General features: G+C 44.0%; 2 protein-coding genes across 4 annotated transcripts in view; both read right to left on the bottom strand.

Annotated features, from left to right (window-relative positions):
• Positions 1-14,928, bottom strand: part of MOSMO (modulator of smoothened) — a 79,810-nt gene that overhangs the window by 24,776 nt on the left and 40,106 nt on the right. The window contains exon 4 of one of the 3 annotated variants that reach the window (XR_015059275.1): positions 954-1,143. The exons of 1 other annotated variant lie outside the window; for it this stretch is intronic. The gene's annotated coding sequence lies outside the window, so the exon portion shown is untranslated. The remainder of the gene's footprint in view (positions 1-953; positions 1,144-14,928) is intronic. One more of the 3 variants, XR_015059276.1, reaches the window with a different exon arrangement.
• FADS6 (fatty acid desaturase 6) overlaps positions 1-14,928 on the bottom strand; it is a 97,345-nt gene that overhangs the window by 73,226 nt on the left and 9,191 nt on the right. The window lies entirely within an intron of this gene.

The following is a 14,928-nucleotide window of genomic DNA, read 5'->3' as shown; positions in this document are numbered from 1 at the left end:
TTGATAAGAGCTGAAACAGCAAAGTGCATTTCAGGAACGGGTGTGCAAGTGGAGTGTGGTCAAGGATTTGGCAGCAGACATGCGTGCCTCGTGAGTTCTTGGTGCAGGGCTTCGATGGGACATGAGTCATGAATCAAAATTGGGTTTGTTTTCGTGTTTGGGGCAAGCCTTGTTCAGGTGAGCAAGTGGTGGGTGCAGGTGGGCATTTGCATCAGTGGTGAAGGTAATGGTGTGATGTGAAAATACAAATTTGCATACATAATATATCGATGGTACATCACTGCTCATGCTGTTAAATTCGCCAAACAGGCGATGCATTAATGTGCGTTCAGCCCTTCGGATGGACATGGATTAGATGGCTTCTCTGATGGCATTAATTCATGAACATTTAAGATCTCACTATATCCTTTGGAGAGAGTGGGCAAGTTATCGCAGGCATAATTCAGAGTGAGAAATAAACCGGTGATCTGAGGTTGAGGTCAATCATGTGTGTTTTTAATGAGTTTGTTTAAAAGGAACTTTTACCGCGGTATCTCAAATTGCACAATTTGAACTTGTCCGAGTTTACTTCAGGCTTGTGGATAATAGCAAGGGGCCCGTGTAAGAGATAATTGAGAATTTAGCAGAGTTAGAAACAATTTCCAATGGAAAATGTTGGTTGGAGCCTCACGATGAAAATATAAAATTATTGCAGAATGAACTGAACCCCTGTACTGTATCGCATACTACCCTTTAGGGGGCGCTGTCAAAGGCCATAGAGTGCCGAAGGCCGGGTTGCAGCATGAAATCTAGCCAAGGATAGAAGCATTACAATATATACGGATTCTTGTTATGTGTACAGGATGACACACGATGTAGGGACAAGTCCCCACAAGATTATTGTTTTACGTGTGTAAAGAGAGGGCATTGGAAACAAAATTGTCCCAACAGAAGACGGGAACCAGGCCCCCCACCTGCTAACTCACGAAGATATTGACAGGATGAGAGTGGACCCTCGAGGGAAGGAGCAATGCTGACATTGAGCCCGATAGAGGAGCTGACCTATACTCTGAACGTCTCAGGCAAGGAGCTTTCTTTCTTGGTTGATACGGGGGGCCACTCGTTCCACAATTGCAGTTAAAGAACTGCCAGGAGTTGAGAAATCTGGAAATAGCGCACAGGTCATGGGTTTAGGGGGTAAGATTCAAACATTAGACACAACAGCACAATTGCCGGTAAGATGTGGACTATTGCAGGAGAAACATGCATTCCTTCTCACTACTACCACACCAGTGAACTTATTAGGTCGAGACTTGCTATGTAAGTTAGGATGTACAATAGCATGAACAGAGAAAGGGGTCTTTATTGACATCCCCCCAAAGAAAGCACAATTAGCAATGATAGTTTTAATGACACCGCACCCGGTCGCTTATTGGTGGAGGTTGCCGAGACAGCCGATTAGTGATGTTTTAATGTGCCTAGATGCGATCTTGGCAGAGAGCCAAAGCATGCGAACTTGGCTCGAGAATGCACACGTAACGACATGCACTTATTATGATCCTCCACATTGTGCAATTTACTACGATGTAACGGGAAATGATGTTGAATTTGCAAAGACGATAGCTCCACATTTGGGAAAGTGTGATAAGTTGTCTGTTTGTCGTTTAATGATTGGGAAAGAAGGCATTGCAGTGGAAGTTGAGCCCACGGAGGATCAGAGGCAATTGACGAAGTATCCGTCGGAGGTAACCGTGCACATAACAATAACTATAGCGATGGGATATCACCCAAAAGATTTAGGCTTCATGGTTCATCGCCTGCAGGGGGCAGTGGTGGACTGCTCTGCAACTCTGTTACATTGGCAAGTGGATAGATTGGTGAATAACGAAGGTGGATCTGTGATTTAAATAAACAGATTCCACAAGGGATGGTAGAGGAAATTGAATTGCCTCCCAACCGTGAGATGCTGACGAGAACGGTAAGTGAGACGAAGGATTCAGAAAGCCTGCTGGAAGAGGTTCCGCAAGAATTGTGGACCGGGCATGATAATGACGTGGGTCGCATCATCAGGGCAGCACCCTTCATGGTCAAACTCAAACCTGGAGCGCGTTGGCCAAATGTATGCCAATATCCTCTCTGAAAGGAGGCGGAAAGGAGGCGGAAGCACCGGAATAGCACCAGTGATAAAATTACTGAAAGAACAAGAGATAATTGTGAAAACTTCAAGTCCATGTAACACACCAATACTGCCAGTTAAAAAGCCACAGAAGGATAAGTGGAGATTTGTTCAAGAGCTGCGAGAGATAAATGAGGTGATCCAAAGTGTTCACCCAGTGGTACCAAGCACAGAGGTGCTGATAACATCTATACCCGCAAACTCCACCCATTTCACTGTAATTGATTTGTATGCCGCGGTTTTTTTGGTCCCGAAAGCAAAGAAATCGCAATTTCTGTTTGCCTTTGCATATAATGGCCGCCAATATACATGGACGGTCCTGCCGCAGGGCTTTGCTGATAGCCCTACGTTGTTCTTGCGTGCGTTGCATAAGGACCTAGATGATGTAGTATTTTGAAGAAATTCAGTGCTGCTACAATATGTGAATGATTTGCTGATCTGTTCCCCAAATAAGGAAGCATGCAAAACGGGTATGCTGCAGCTGTTCTAGGCCCTGGCAAAGAAAGGCCATAAAGTAAACAGAGACAAGCTGCAGTTGGTGCAGGAGAAGGTTAAGTATTTGGGGCACCACATTTTGCACGGGAAAAGAGAGTTGGACAAGGGAAGGGTAACTTGAATTGTGGAAATAGCCCGCCCCCATACAAAGAAGGATATGATGCGGTTCCTTGGCATGGCAACCTATTGCAGACAGTGGATTGTCGATGATGCAATTCTGAGTAAGGAACTATATGTTGTGGTCGGTAAGAATCAGCCCAATGTAATCGAGTGGACTGAAGAAGTGGAGGAGTGTTTTAATAAATTGAAAGCAGCACTCTCGACGGCCCCGGGCCTTCCAGATTACGGAAAGCCGTTTTTCCTTTATTCTCATGAAATAAAAGGATTTGCGCAAACGGTGTGTAAACACAGCAGCAGGGTGATCAATGCCCAATAGCATACTTTAGCCGCAGGCTAGACCCGGCTGAACACGGCCTGCCACTCTGCTTACAAGCCATGGCCGCAGCGAGTTATGCTGTTAAATGCACGGCGGGGATCGTAATGGGTCACCCTCTAACCTTGAGGCTTCCCCATTGCGTAGCGTCTCTCTTGACACAGAAGCAGACACAACACCTCACCAATGCGCGTCTGATGCAGTATGAAACGACCTTGCTCCACCAATCGAACCTTCAGATAGAGCATTGTAACATTCTCAATCCAGCTTTCTTGTTACCAACAGAGGAAGAGGGCGATCCTCATGATTGTACCGAAGTGATCCAGGTGGTATCGACAGTGCGACCGGACCTAAAGAACCAGCCGTTGGAGAATCCCGACTCGACCTTATTTGTTGACGAGTCCACCTCCCGAGGCCAGAATGGTTCAGGTCATGCGGGTTATGCTGTTTGTAATGATGACACGATTAGGGAAGCAGCTAGTCTGCCACCACACTATTCCGCACAGCAGGCGGAGCTATGTGCCCTTATTGGGACTTGTGAGTTGTCAGCTGGTCAGGCAGTTAATATATACACCGATTCCAACTATGCATTTGGCGTGGTACATGATAAATAGTCCGGGAGCCAACCTGTGTACGAGGCTGTTTTAGGGTTGGACCTTACAGCCTCTGCTATAAAATTTTACACCCCCAGGATGTTTAGATATATGTTTGCAGTTCATGAAAACCAATGTTGGCAATTCATAAGCTCTTGCGAAAAATTTTGGCGGACGTTTTTGTTTGAGGAAGATTTGAAAAATTTGATAAAACAGCAATTGTCAATAAAATTTCTAAAAAAATTAAAAAATCACATTCATGAAAAATAAATGTGAACTAAATGTAAGAATTCAATCAGTGCATTGTAAAATGACAAAAAAAATTGCCTTTGTGGAAGTAAACCTCGTAAAAGTACATAATTTTGTGAAAAATGCCTTAAAAATAACGTTTTTTGAAGATGGCCTTTAGAACTTTTCTTATCATAGGCAGATGCTGCATTAGAATACTAATTTCTCTTAATGTGATATGAACATGGTATCCATGGCTAATTAAAACAGCAAATTTGAGTGAGTTCTATCAATTTTTAAAGAGAAAATTAACATTTTTGTCAACCAAAGTTACCCCTACCCCCAAAATCCTCTTACTCTATTGAACACAGTTCGGTTAAGGTTTGCTGGATCCAGGTTGGGTACTTCACAGTTCACTCTTCCAAAGGAAAATTCAATGGTGTTTGGAGTGACATGGCCCTGGAGCAGACATACAACAATGAAGGGAAGACATCTCTGTTCAAAGGCATATCTCAGGCACCAGCTGCTCGAGATAAATATGTGAAGACAGCACCATTTCTCACAGCTGTATCAGAGAACATAAAGTCTATGGCTAATCTAGGCCAACAGGAATCTACTCATCATGGAGAAACACATAAGCAGGCAACAGAAGAACATATGCATGTTGAGGAGATCAAGAAAGTGATATGCCAGCAGATGATAAACCCATTCCAGTGTAACAACCAAGTGGATCTGCTCAATAGAGCAACTGGTGAGAAGGATGCTTCAAAAGACTTGGTCCATGCTCAAGCTAAGGGCATGGAAGCCATTATGAAAGCAGAAGAGGTGGTCTCTATTAAGATTGAACCACTGAAGCTGGTAACTTTCTCCTCACAGAAGAAATCAAACCCATCAAGGAAACAGAGTTTAATCAGGATCTATCAAGATGAGACTGCAGCTACACGTGTGCTGTGTTTCTATCGAGATGCCGACCCAGTCACAAGACAGATTGCATTTTCCCATGAGTGGACAGACTACCCATCATCCCTGTTTGAGGTTGATCCACGCTTAGCACAGGGGGTTGTAATGCGCAAAGGCAACAAGTCTGATTTCGTGGCAGTGCTAATTGCTGAAGCTGAGCAGGATGTTGTTTTACAGCTGCCATCATTACCACAGAGTGACCTATACACAGTTTATCTGGTAGACACAATGGCATTTGTAAATAAACACCAAAAAATGGGTGTGAAAACATTTGGTGAACTTCCCCAGCTGTATCTTCGCAAGCTCCTGCAGTTGAAACCTGAAATGTGCAACTGTGTCAACATCATTGGTGATCAGTATGATTTTGATGATACCCATACTTTGAAGGGTGATGAGCAGCAGAGGAGAAACCAGACAGACCAGGCAAGACAATTCTCACCATCCAAGAGTCTAGAAATTCCGGACTGGAATTTACTCATGAAGAATCCAAGAAATAAAGGAAATCTTCAGAACTTCATTGGCACTTCCCTTTGTGAGAGTCCTGAAGCTATTCCGGATGGAGTGACCATCATTCTTGGTGGTATGATGGAAAACAAAGGTCACACTCTTTCCATCACATCAGCATCAAGTTCAGTTCTGGACTTACCTTGTGAAGAACATGAAGAGGCAGACACAAGGATTATTGCTCATCTTGCATATTGTGTGGAATATCTTGATCACCATCGAGCTGTTGTGCATGCAACAGATACAGACATAATTATGCTGTGTATATATCACTTCTGCTGCTTGAACACATTGCAAGAACTCTGGATACAACGGCAGAATCAATACCTACCTATTCATGAGCTGGTAGAAGTGTTGAGCAAGAAGTACCAGAAAATCCTCTTGATGTCGCACTACACTTCTGTGCACATATGTGTTGTGTGGATGTGACACAGTGAGCTACCCATTCAGAAGGGGAAAAGAAGAGGTCAGGTCAGGTATGGGAGCATGTGCCAGAACAGCGCGTCGCTGCGTCCACTTTCCGCCGGTACTCCAGGGGCCTCCATCTGGCCATCCCCCAGGCAGATGCCAGGCCCATCCCCATCTCCTTGAGATGATGGTCAACCTGCTGCAACCATGAGGCATGTGGTCGGCCCACTGGCCTCCTCCACTCATGAGACTCCCTCGCTGAGAGAATCTGGTGAGCAGGATCAGCGTCAGGAAAACGAGCCACATGTCCATACAGCCGCAACTGACGCTCACGGACTATGCAGGTAACAAATCTCATCCGAGTCTCTCTCAGCAACCGCTCGTTGGACACAAAATCCGACCAGCGATAGCCAAGGATTCTTCGAAGAGACCTGGTACCAAAGGAATTAAGTCTCTGTCTCAGATCCTTGGTCAAAGTCCAAGTCTCGCACCCATAGAGCAAGACTGGAAGTACCAAGGACCTGAAGACTCGGACTTTCGTCCTCCCGCACAGGTACCGGCAGCGCCACACCCCATGATCCAGTGAATCCATGACTCCCCAGGCCCGACCCAGACGTCTATTGACCTCCGGCTCACAACCTGCGGAGACATGAATATCACTGCCAAGGTAAGTGAATCTATCCACGACCTCAACATCCTCACCACAAACAGACACAGACAGGACAGCAGCATCCAAGATGTCACCGAAAGCCTGGATCTTAGTTTTGACCCAAGAAATCCGTAATCCCAACGGCTCCGACTCCTCATTCAGCACCTCGAGGGCCCCCAAGAGGATGTCTAAAGTCTCCGCAAAGATGACTGCATCATCTGCAAAATCAAGGTCCAAGATCTTGACATTGCCAAACGATGCACCGCAACTTGATCTCTCCGACATCCTCCCTAAAATCCAGTCCATACAAGTGCTGAAAAGTGTGGGGGCAAGTACACATCCCTGACGAACTCCAGTAACAACTGGAAATAAGTCAGAGATGGTACCACCACACTTCACAGCACTCTCAGTACCAGAGTAGAGTTCAGACATCAGATCGATCAGTTTTGGTGGCACCCCACGAAGACCAAGAATCCTCCAGAGGACATCCCGATTCACTGAATCGAACGCTTTACAGAGATCAACATAGGCTGCAAGCAGCCCCTGCCGAAACTCTCGTCTGCGTTCGGTGAGGACACGAAGGGCAAGGATACGGTCAATCGTTGACCTCTTTGGTGTAAAGCCTGACTGCTCTGGACGCTGGTGCTCAAGCAGATGGTGGCGAACCCTATCAAGAATTATCCGAGCAAAGACCTTGCCCGGCACCGAGAGCAGCGTCACCCCTCGGTAGTTGTTGCAGTCTTGGCGATCACCCTTCCCTTTCCAGAGAGGGACAACAAGGCCCCTCTTCCAGTCAGTTGGGATGATGCCTGTGTTCCTGTGAAAAGAAGAGCGGCACAGGTTTCTCTGGGACTGATAGGAAACCTTCCCCACCTTGTTGATTTTGGAAGAGATAGTGAAATGGCAGCAACAGAATGTGTCATTGATGAGGCCAGAGTATACTGGACTGCTCTGTATGGCCAAAAAGGGTTCAGCTGTTTGGATACCCTCAGGCAGCATATGTTTGTCTCTTCAAAATTAGACCTTAGGTCACTGCCAGCAACAGAAGATGCGTTTTACTTCCTTGTTTTAAGAGCATTGTATCAATTGCTTCTGTATAGACGTGCACATCTCAGTGACCGAGCACTTCCCCCAGCCACAACATTTGGCAGAACCCTTATCAATGGAAAACTGGTCCCAATTCTCATGTCTAAGCCAGCCAAGCCAAACATAGACAAAACGGTGTCTTGCATGTGCAAATTATCCAAATGTCTGAAACGATGTTCATGCAAAAAGGCTGCTGTGCCTTGCTGAGTGACATGCATATGCCTTCGTCAGAGAGGTTCATGTGGTGGAGTTGTTTCAGAGAGTGACTCTTCCTCTGAAGAGGATGTTTCATGTCACAATATTGTGTTAATCCATTTCTAATTTTATCTTCCTTAAAACCATGGCATGTAAAAGTATGTTCTTGTTCCTGACCCCATTGATAGTCAAGCATTTCTGAGTTGCATAAATCTTTTGTTGTTTGACATATAACCTTGTCAATTGTAGGTAGGTTAAATCACCAATTGTGATATAGGAAATGAACTCCTCTTTAATATGAGGGGTAATTTGTGTATATAGGTTTAGTGGTTATGATTTTAGGACAATATGAATTACCCCTACCCCCATCCTACATCTTCGCTTTTGCCAACATTTTGTTATCAGAGGGGGCTCGCATAAGTGTTGACTGTGTTGTTGCGCAAGAGTTTCACCATTGCCAACATTGGTTTTCATATACTCAAAGGGTGTCTCTTTATGAAAATCAACACAAAAATTTTATAGCAGACCGGGCAATTTTTTTTTAATTTTGATCGGTTGGCTCCCGGACTAAAAGGTGACATTTGGAAAATGAAAGGTTTTTTTATCATCTGCAGGCACACCCATTAAGAATGGCAGTTTAATATCTGAACTTCTAACAAGCATCATGTTACCTAAAGCGGTAGCTGTCATTAAGTGCCACGCTCACCAGAAACTAACAACGGACGTGGATAAGGGAAATGATAAAGCTGCTAAAGCGGCTGCAGAACAATCCATTCCCTTGGTAATGCCGGCACGTGTAGCAAATGAGCATGTTAAGCAACACCAATATAGCTTGCCGGATATCATTGCCATCCAAGCCGCGGCACCAATTAATGACCATGATAAATGGTGTGCAAAAGGAGGAATAATGGATGGAGATGGACTGTGGACGACTAATGGGAAAGTTATAGCGCCGGTAGAGATCCTGCCGTGGCTTGCACGCATAGCCCATTTGAATGGGCATGTTTGCAAGAGGGGGACTGTGAGACAGGTGTAAGAATCATGGTATGCGCCAATAATTGGGAAAGCAGCTGAAAAGGTCTGCAGGAATTGCCTGGTATGTCAACAGCACAATCAACAGACGACAGGTAAAACACGCGAGTTAGGGGCTCATCCTCGTCCTTGGGGTCCTTTCGTATACCTGCAGATACTTTATAAATATGTCTCCATCATGCGGTTTCAAAAGTGTTTTGGTAGTGGTAGACATTTTTACCAAATGGGGAGAAGTATACCCATGTGAGAAGGTAGACGTAATCACTGTGGTAAAGCACTTGATGAAAAGCTTTTTCTGTCGATTTGGCATCCCCGATAAGATATCACATGATCAAGGGGGACACTTTACAGGGGAAGTGATGCAAGCAGCATGTAAGGCATTGGGAATTAGGCAAGCGTTTCACTATATCTATCACCCACAGTCAGCAGGCGCTGCAGAAAGGTAGAACGGAATTCTGAAGTATAAGTTGGCAAAGATAACAACGGAAACAGGGTTAAAATGGCCTCACGCATTACCTTTGGCATTAATGAGCATGCGGTCGACCATAAACCAAAAATCAGGGTTATCCCCTCACGAAGTACTCATGGGAAGGCCAATGTGATTGCCTGTAACCTCTCCAGCTGATATGAATAAATTGGACATTGCAATGATGGACGAAAATTTGCTGACATTCTGCAAACAGCTTTCCAGGATTGCTCGATTGATACATACGCGGGTAAAAGAGGCGCTGCCGGAACCGGCGGAGGAGCCGTACCATACCTTCCAGCCAGGAGACTACGTGTTGGTGAAACACTTCACGAGGAAAACAGCTTTGGAACCTCGGTGGAAAGGACCATTTCAGGTATTGTTAACCACCCCAACTGCTGTAAAGTGTGAAGGGATTCAACCAGCTTGGATACACTCTTCACACTGCAAACTTGCCTTCCTGACATAATAGGAGGATGTGCAAGAATGAACATGCCACAGCAAATTCTAGTTGCCATAGTTGCCCTTTGGATAGGAAGTTGGGAAGTGGAAGGGCAAATAGACTATTGGCCAATCAAGCAGAGAGAAAAAAACGAGTAATTGAGAACCATGCAGAACATTTGCATGAGTTAGGATTACATGGAATTAATACGTTCCTAATCCTGTCACACAGATATGCAACACTGAGCAATACGACTAAGTGTTGGGTATGTGCCTACCTCCCACACTCCTTAAAAACAAGTTTGCCATTATCGGTGATCCCATTTGGGGAAATAGATTATTATGGGGCTGCATGGTACCACAACTATAATTTGACATGAAATAGTACAGAGTTATGTACAGACTTTACAGGTGTGTGGTATCCCCCTTATAACTTAGAGAAAAGACCTCCGTATTTTAGGATTGCGTATAAACAAGCTGGGTTCCTTTGTCTGACTTGGATTAATCTTAACAGCAAATTCCATGCAGGAGATTCTACCTGTAACTCATCCATAGAGGTAAACGACATGGAAGATAGCCGGAAGGGTGACAATGGAACATATCCTGAAGTCGCATCCAATGGCACTTATTTTGTATATGGGTTTAGAGCCTATCCTTGGTTGCCACTAAATTGGACCGGGTCTTGTTTCCTGGCTTATGTTATGCCGCACATGCGTTTCATCAGCGGCCCATTTATCTAAGGTGATTCAACAACGAAGTAAGAGGAGCATTTCAAATGGGGAATTTGCAGCAATGATAATCTTCCCCAGATATGGAGCATGGGCAGCAGGGAGAGTGCTTATTAAAATGGCAGCATCATTAGAAGTAATGGGAAACTAAACTGCTGATGGCTTTGATAAAGTTAATGTGGAGATGGTAGCATTGAGGGCAACAACAATGCAAAAGTGAGTGGCCTTGGATATGATTCTCGCTGAAAAAGGGGGAACTTGTGCTGTGATTAGCAAAGAGCGTTGCACGTATATCCCAGATAATTCAGAGCAAATCCATGACCGAGCAGGACACATAAGAAAGGAGGCTGCAAAATATCATGATTACAACCCAGGATGGAAGATCGGAGCATGGTTGCAGGGATTGTTTGGAGGTTGGGGAGGAGCCATTCTCAGGTTCCTGCTGACAGTATTGGCTGTGTTGATTGGAATATTCATTATATTGTCTATAATAATCAAAGCAGCCATTATGGCTGGCTTGTGAAAGTGCATTACAGGGTGGCATCTGAAGTCAACACCCAAGAAGCACGAAACCAAGCCCGAACGTATGTATATGTGTATATATATATATATATATATATATATATATATATATATATATATATATATATATATATATATATATATATATATATATATATATATATATATATATATATATATATATATTCTTCTTATTATTTTGGCTGCTCCCATTAGGGGTCGCCACAGCGGATTATCCATTATGATCCGCGAAATGATTTGGCACAGGTTTTACACCAGATGCCCTTCCTGACGCAACCCTGGTCGCCTCTTACGACACAGGGATCTGGTACACCTATTCGAGCCAGGGTATACACCGGCCCAGTACACTGGTACTCACTTTGCTGACCTTGGAAGGATGACAGGCTGAGTCAACATCCTGGTGTATTAATTCAGTGGCCCAACGGGGCTTGAACTCAGGACCTTTTGGATCCCAAGCTGCTGCCCTAACCACTACGCCAACACCAGGATATGTGTATATATATATGCATGCACACACACACACACACACACACACACACACACACACACACACACACACACACACACACACACACACACACACACACACACACACACACACACACACACACACACACACACACAATATATGTGTTTGAATGTATGTATGTATATATACGAGGTGTGTTCAAAAAGTATCCAACCTTAATTTTTCGTGTGTAAACAAATGAAGCTAGGGAGGCGTGGTTTGGTGCACGTATGGAGGCGATCCTAATCCGTATGCGTGAATATTTTCCCGCCTGCAGAAACTGTCAGTCGCCGACAGACCGCCGATGAGCGAGGAAGTGTAAGTGAGCGCTGTCGGATTTTCGTTTTTGACAAAATGACGGAAAAACTTGAACAACGCTACTGCATCAAATTTTGTGTAAAGCTTGGCGATTCCCAAGTGGAAACGATCTGCAAGATTCAACAGGCCGTCGGGAACGAAGCAATGGGCACCACACAGATAATGGGCAAGATTCTCACCACAATGGGCAAGAGTGGTATAAAAGATGGTCGCACATCAGTGGGAACTGAAGCACCTTCTGGTAGGCCCTCAACATTCCGAAATGAGAAAATCATTGACCAAGTGAGGACCCTGCTGATGCAGGATCGTCGAATCAAGATCAGAGAACTTGCAGACAAGGCGGGCGTCAGCATTGGATCCGTTCATTCCATTGTGACTGAGGATTTGGGCTTAAGGAAAATCTCAGCGAAGTTCGTGCCAAAGCTGCTAACGATCAAGCAGAAGTAACTCCGTTTGGAGATCGCACAGGACATGCTGGAGACTGTGAACAGCGATCCCAACTTCTTCGACACAGGATCACTGGCGATGAGACCACAGCGATCCGTCATTTTGTCAAAAACGAAAATCCGACGGCGCTCACTTACACTTCCTCACTCATCGGCGGTCTGTCGGCGACTGACAGCTTCTGTAGGCAGGAAAATATTCATGCATACGGATTAGGATCGCCTATATACTGTACGTGCACAAAACCACGCCTCCCGAGCTTTATTTGTTTACGCACGAAAAATTAAGGTTGGATACTTTTTGAACACATCGTGTGTGTGTGTGTGTGTGTGTGTGTGTGTGTGTGTGTGTGTGTGTGTGTGTGTGTGTGTGTGTGTGTGCATATATATATATATATATATATATATATATATATATATATATATATATATATATATATATATATATATATATATATATATATATATATATATATATATATATATATATATATATATCCTCATAAATCTTTCAAAAAAAACACTGTATGAATAAATGTGCGTGTCTTCTCCATAACTCCAAAACGATAAAACCTAGCAGCCTGAAACTTTGTATGCATACCAAGAAAACTCTAAGGAAGTGAAAGAGTGAAAATTGGGTGCTTGGGTTCATTAAAACACCCCTTTTGAAGATGATTAACGACCTTATTTAATTATATCCTTTATCAGGCACATCCTCGGCCACCTCACTCTGAATGGGGTCTCAAGGCGTATCCTGCGTTACCTCACTGAGGTCTGAAGCCGCCATGTTTTTTGGCCTGCTCAACCATGTTTCGACGTGGAACAGGCCACAATGATTTATTAATGATAGTTTTTTTTTCCACTTTCGTCACTCACATTATCCAATGCTTGTTCATCAAGGCTACGAATCACTGAGTACATTTCAATGCTTAAAAACACCCGGAGATGCCAGCGGTCACGGCTTTATTTCATTTCTGCACATGCCATAACCATGAGAATCTCTTAAACTAAGCGGAATTACAAAACTTAAGCTCCATAATTGAATTGAGCAGCAATTCCAACTGCTAAAAAAAAAAGTGCTCATTTGTCTAATTCAGACATAGTTAGGACATTTGGACATAGCTATCGCTTGCCAAGCCAGCCATCCTTATCAACAATTTCATTGGAGTTCTTGCTTGAGTGCTTAAGCCGCTTGTGGAGTGCCCTATAGTTGACGGTGATGCAGCTCCTGTCCCAATTGGGATGTGCAGTCAGTAGTTGCAACAAGGTAGAGGTACATATATGGATATATTTGGATCTGCAATTTAGTGACTCTCTGCGAGTGTGTGTGTAAGCCTGCATGCTTGATTATGGGTGTCGTGGTTGCAAAGTTTCATCCCGTATCTTGGAGGTTTTAACTTTTAACCTCAGCAGCGCACGTTTTCCTTTGTCCTCGTGAATGTTTCAAAAGCAATTGGTGATTTTATATGACTCGGTGTGCTTTTCAAAGGTTAAATGATTTCTCTTTGTGAGTTTCAAAGCAAAATACATTTGACAACACCTGATTTCTGAGCCGTTCATCGTATTAACGTTTTCTCAATTACAGAGCCAAATTTTTTTCCACCTGTCACACGATGATTGTGTGTATGTATGTGTGTGCGTGTGTGCGTGTGTGCGCATGTGCGCGTGTGCGCGTGTGCACATGCATTTCAAAAGCATAACATTCTCTGTGAACTCTCATACCCCCACTGCCCCAATCTCTCCATCCATCTCTATATCTATCTCTATCTCAGAACATATCTGGATGGTGGTCATCCCTGCACATATCCAGATGGTGGTTATCTCCGCATGTATCTGGATGGTCATTATGTCTGGACAGAAGCTATCTCCATACGTGGCTGGACGGTGGTTATCTCCGGACATGTCCAGAGGATGGTTATGTCCAGACGGACTCTCCCCTTGCACTGCCTTCCCTTACCTTAATTTCATGCTGCCTTCCCTCACCGTCCCCTAACACCGCCTTCCACTCCCCTCACTCCCCGCCCCTCCCGTTCATGCTGCCTTCCCTTCCCCCACCCCTCCTCGGTCTCTCTACCTCCTTGCTCATTCACCCCTCAGTATACCCATCGTCCAAACAGTGGTTATCTCCAGATGGACCCTCACCTCATGTTGCCTTCCCTTTCTGCACTTTCTGCACCCCTTCCTCACCCTTCCTCGTTCCCCCCTACAACATATATATATATATATATATATATATATATATATATATATATATATATATATATATATATACATACATATATATATATATATATATATATATATATATATATATATATATATATATATATATATATATATATATATATATATCATCATTGTCGTCGCCGATCCTCTTCGGGCCAAGTGGCCCATGAGGCTGCAGTGCATACTCTCCAGTCTGCTCTATTTCTGGCTACTGGCCGAGCTTCATCCCATGATCTCCATTGAATGCTTATTAACTATATATATTCTCATTGGATTTTTTTTTGCAAGTTGGGCCCAAATGACTGAACTGCAACCTTTAAAGTATACATCCTATATCATGGAAACAGCATAATTACACTTGTAAATTCAACAGAACAGCTCAATGAATCTTTAGCAGAATTGCAAATTATGTCATTTGAAAGGCGAGGAACGGGTGGGCACCCAACTCCCAAAGTAAGGCTCACGAAGCTTATGTCAATGTCGTGTTCATTGAATCACACTACGATAATTTGTACTT

Source organism: Eptatretus burgeri, chromosome 6, assembly GCF_056783735.1.
Source record: "Eptatretus burgeri isolate ZD-2024b chromosome 6, Ebu_testis_v1, whole genome shotgun sequence".
NCBI classification, from domain to species: Eukaryota; Metazoa; Chordata; class Myxini; order Myxiniformes; family Myxinidae; genus Eptatretus; species Eptatretus burgeri.
This window is presented reverse-complemented; position numbering and strand designations above follow the sequence as displayed.